The 4,995-nt window shown below is 40.7% G+C and overlaps 1 pseudogene; it reads right to left on the minus strand.

The window, feature by feature from the left end:
• Positions 1-612: 612 nt before the first annotated feature.
• Positions 613-1,511, minus strand: LOC123625353 (annotated as a pseudogene).
• Positions 1,512-4,995: the final 3,484 nt, after the last annotated feature.

Consider the following 4,995-nt stretch of genomic DNA (forward strand, 5'->3'; position numbering starts at 1 on the left):
AACAAATTATTTTAGCTGTAGTTATTTTTAATATTTTTGTCTTTTAACCTTTTTACTAGAGTTACAAATGATTTACACACCACTATGACAGCATTAAGTATTCTGAATTTGACTGTACACTTATTTTTACCAGTGAGTTTCATACTTTTATATTTTTGTTACTAATTAGCATCCTTTCACGCCAACTTGAAGGACTCCCTTTAACATTTCTTGTAGGCAGATCTAATGGTGATGAACTCCCTCAGCTTTTATTTGTCTGAGAAAGTCTTTATCTCTCCTTCATTTCTGAAAGACAGCTTTGCCAGGTAAAGTATTTTGCTTGGCAATTTTTTCTTTCAGAACTTTAAATATATCATCCTATTCTCTCCTGATCTGCAAAGTTTCTGCTAAGAAATTCACTGAAAGCTTTATAAGGCCATCGTATAAGAAGTTTCCTTATACATAAAGAACTTCTTTTTTCTTACAGCTTTCAAAAGTCTTTGTCTTTGATATTTTTCTCCAATATTAAGTGATTATTTTAAAAGTGTACCACATTGTATAGAAATCAGCCTTCTCTCCCATAATTCTGTGCATATGGGACTATAGAAATGTCACTGTCCCTGCCCCACATCTTCAAATTAACATTCTCAGATCATGACAATAAGTCTTCCTGAAGAAGACCTTCCAGAAAAACAAAACATTTCTTCAGCTCATATTTCCTGTTTTTGTAGCATGCACCAGAAATCTATCCAAGAAGTATACATTGGGGGGTAAGGAGGAGATTCACCAGCAAACCCATCATTGTTGACAGCCATAAGATTAGAGACAAGCACAAAGAGATAGGTCAATATACTAGCAAAAAAAAATCCTGTGACAGCTTAGGAATAAGTCTTTATTTCATTCATGGTAGAAATTCCACTGTCCAGTGCATAGATGTAATGAGGTAAACTAGTGAGCTACAGAGCCACAGAGAAAAGATGTCACCTAAAGGGTAAGGAACAAGACCTATAAAAAATCCTAGGATGCCCTCTTCCTGATAGATGGTTACTATAAAGTCACAAAGTCCACAACACTTGGATTCTCTACCAATGAATTGTACCATAGATCTCAGAGTGTTCACCTGGAAGGAATTTGTGATGAGGGTAGCAGCAGAATGAGCAATCATCTCTTGAGTTGTCACCTTGATAACTCGGTCAAAAGAAGATGAGATTTCTTTCTGTATATTTCAAGGTCCTAACTCCTCAATCTTGTCACACTCCTGGTAATACTGTAAAACTTTACCATCGGGCATAGTTTCAAGAACTCCTAAACACAGTCTTGCCATTAAACCTATGAACAACCCGTGCCTCCCATAAATGTTCTCCACATGTTGAATATAACAAAAGAAACCCAGAAGTTGACATACTTGCTACCCCAAAATATGTTGTCCTATCACTGGAAGAAGAGGCTTATATCCCACCTGGATGAGCACTTCCACATACATGAGAGGTGAGACCAGAGCCCAGAAGCACCTGACTGGCTGCATCCACCATAACAATATCTGCAGATGGACTTGTCTTTGATTTTTGACAGGTTGATTATAATGTGTCTTGGTGAAGTCTTCTTTGGGTTTAATCTGGATGGAAATCTTTCAGCTTCATGTACCTGATTGTCCATATCTCTCCTCAGATTTGGGAGGAGAACAACTCATGCCTCATTTGTCATGATTTCTATCTCTTTATTGAACTTCTCATTTGCTAATATATTATTTTTCTGATTTTGTTGAAGTGTCTATCTGTGTTCTCTTGTAGCACACTGAGCTCCCCTAACACAATTATTTTTAATACTTTGTCAGGCAATTTGCATATCTCCATTTCTTTAGGGTTGGTTGCTGGAAAAGTATTGTGTTCATTTGGTGGTACCATGTTTCTTTGATTTTTTTTTTCTTATTGCCTTGCATTGATACATGTGCATTTGATAGAGTTGTTACCTCTGTTAGGCTTTACCAACTGGTTTTAGTGGGGGAAGATTTTCACCTGTGGGTGGGTGTTTGGGATCTAGCTGAGTCGGGTGCAGAACTTCCAGGTCTGGTGAGGGCACAGCAGCATGGTTTTTGTGCAGCTCTGTCACCTGAAGTCAGTGTTAGTAAAGATTGCAGGAGTCCTTAACAACCAAGGCTGTGGGTATCCACAGCAGCAACAAGGGCTGCTGAGATTTTCAGTGACAAAGGCTTCTGGGGTCCTCGTAATCTCTTTTTTTCCCATGGAGGAAATCATGGCTAAGGGGATCCCTCTTGACACTGGCTTCATTGGAGGTGGCTCGCATTGGAGGTGGCACCAGTGGCTGATGTACAATGCCCATGGAGCAGCCACAGATCTGGGTCTGGAGCATGAGCACATGTTGAGAAACTGTGGCTCCGGGGTCTGGGACACCACACTAGCCCACAGCACTGGTGGCTCCAGTGTGTGAGGCATAGGCATGTGCAGCGTTGTTACAGCTCCATGATGCAAGGCATGCATAGGCTTGGGGGGAGGGGATCCTCAGTCCTGGGGCAGCACAACAGTAGCTCCTTCTTGGGGGGAGGGTTACAGCAGCATCTCCTTCTCCAAAGGGTGTGTGGCAGTGGATGGCTATAGGTTACCTCAATAGCAAAATTTGCCAGTGTTCTCTGCGGATCAGGCTGCTGAGGTCCACAATGACAAACACTAAAGGGATCTCCACTGTGAAAGCTACAAGGAATTTTTGGCTGCTGCAGGGACTATTGAGGTCCTCAGTGGCAAAGGTTGCCTGAGTCCTCTGCAGAGCCGGTCGCTAGGGATTGCAGTGGCACCTACTGTGTGGCCAAAACTGGTAGCCCCCACCATTCATCTTTGTCCCTAGCCATCTCCAGATGTATCAGCTGTGCTGATCTCCTTAGTGATCCTGTCTGTACAGTTATTCTCTGTTTTTTCTCCGCTGTGTTGCTACAGGTTCTATAGCAACAATATATACTCAGGGCTATTTTCATTCATGGGTAGCTAAATGCTGTGTGTGTGTGTGTGTGTGTGTGTGTGTGTGTGTATTTGTGTTTGAGAGGAGGATGGAGGCTGGTATCTCCTACTCTCTACCATATTACTCTGTCAACCTCTGCTTTATCCTTGGAAATGGTAACACTTTGAGCCTATCAGTCAGTTGTACCTCAGTAATTAGTTTATCCCAAGAGCACTTATCTGTTTGGTAGATAAAAGGTCAAAGGACCTGAAGGATGCTAGGTTTTTGGTGTGTCAGGGAGAACATCTCAGGGCAGAAAATGAGCACAGAAAAGAAAAAAATGGAAGAAGAGGTAAATAGACTTCATTTATTTTGCAGTTCATCTTGACCTGTGATTAAAATGGAGATGAGGCTAAGGACTAAGGACTGACAAGTTTTGAATAGTGAGAGTGTCAGACTTCCGAATCAACCCAAATAGTTCTCTTTTTCAATTAAAAGGAAACTCAATATTCTAATTTTTCCTCCACCTAGCAGTTTCCTCTGCTTTCAGACGTGTCACTTTGCCTTCCTTTCTCTGTGGTCTGAAGAGTTAGAGGAATTGTTTTAGATTCCACCCAACCCAAGTTATGCACTTCTGATTTTTTTTTTCTCAACTGACCTCATTTAGCAGGGTGGAAGGCAGCTTTTCCTAGTCTATTAAGACTTCAATAAAATCATCCATTTCTAGTTAACTGGAATAGTATTCACATTTAGACCTGCATATTAATTGGCTGATAACGAGATGATAAAGCTGCTTTTCTCTGCAGGTGTACCAATCAATTTCAATGAAACAGAAAAAATGAGTTCTTTTCTTGTTGCATCTGAAATTAAAAAGTGATTTATTTTTTCTAATAAAGTGGTTTTCATTGATCTCCTTCTGAAAATGTATGGTTTCATTTCCACCCTTTTAAATTATAATAGTTTCCGTTTGTAAAATAATGATTTTCCAATATCATTTCTGGCTTCCAATTGATGATTAACCTTAATATGAATTTGAAGGGGAGTGTTTGGGGGGGTATTAAGAGTCTCCATCTCCCTGCCCCCCGAAAAAGCCTGCTACTTTTAATGACCTTAATATCCTCAAACTGCAGAATTTTTTTCCTAAACACAGTGTTGTCAAAGGAAGTTATGTTTTTTCCCCCAAGAAATCTATTTTTCTATTTCACAAGTTTCCTTTCGTCATAGAATTTTATGCCTGTGCCAATTGTTTTCCATTTCTGTTGTATCAGCCTGACTGCAGGGCAAATGTGGAAAGGAGAGTTTTGTTTCTTTCTTCCCCCTGTCACCAACAGCAAATTCTTCCTTGGAGATGCTCCCAGAATCCTGTTGTTATCAGCTGAATTCTGGCAGTGTGAAAACTGGCAGAGCAATTACATTTCACTTTAATTTAGTATTATGGTCTTCTAAGCCATAATAATTAAGCAGCCATGAAAGGAAGCTATATTCTGAACATGTGATGGAAAACTGCAGAGTCCAGGGTTGGTGTGGAGGGAGCAGTATCATCTCATTTCTCTGTCACCCAGAGGCATCTGGATTCACACTTCAGCTGCAGACAGGTGTTGAGTGGAGTTAAGGGACCATGTGGACATTAGACCCAATTTAAAACAGATACCAGGGGCTTTGTCTATTTAACCACACAGGAGATGAATGTGGGCTGATAAATGAATTAACCGAGGGATAGATGGATGGGTGGTGATGAATAAATGGATAGATGGATGGATTTATGGACAGGCAATTTGCAGTTCTCACGCAAAGATCACCTTTGTGGTAAGATTTGGATGCCCCCTACACAAAAATATTTTCCTCCCTGTAAGCCCCACAGTGCCTGAATATTCTCTAGTAGTACCAAATGTGTTTGTCAGGATTAAATATTACCCTCTTCTAAATTATTTTGTTACGTGTACTCTGAAGGGGCAAGACTTGGATGGATAACAACACTGCAGCGTGGACTGGTTCATCACCTGCATCCCCATGCATCAGGAAACTGAGGACTTCATAACGACATGGGCTCGATGGCAAAGCCAGACC

This window comes from Lemur catta, chromosome 20 (genome assembly GCF_020740605.2).
Source record: "Lemur catta isolate mLemCat1 chromosome 20, mLemCat1.pri, whole genome shotgun sequence".
Taxonomy (NCBI): domain Eukaryota; kingdom Metazoa; phylum Chordata; class Mammalia; order Primates; family Lemuridae; genus Lemur; species Lemur catta.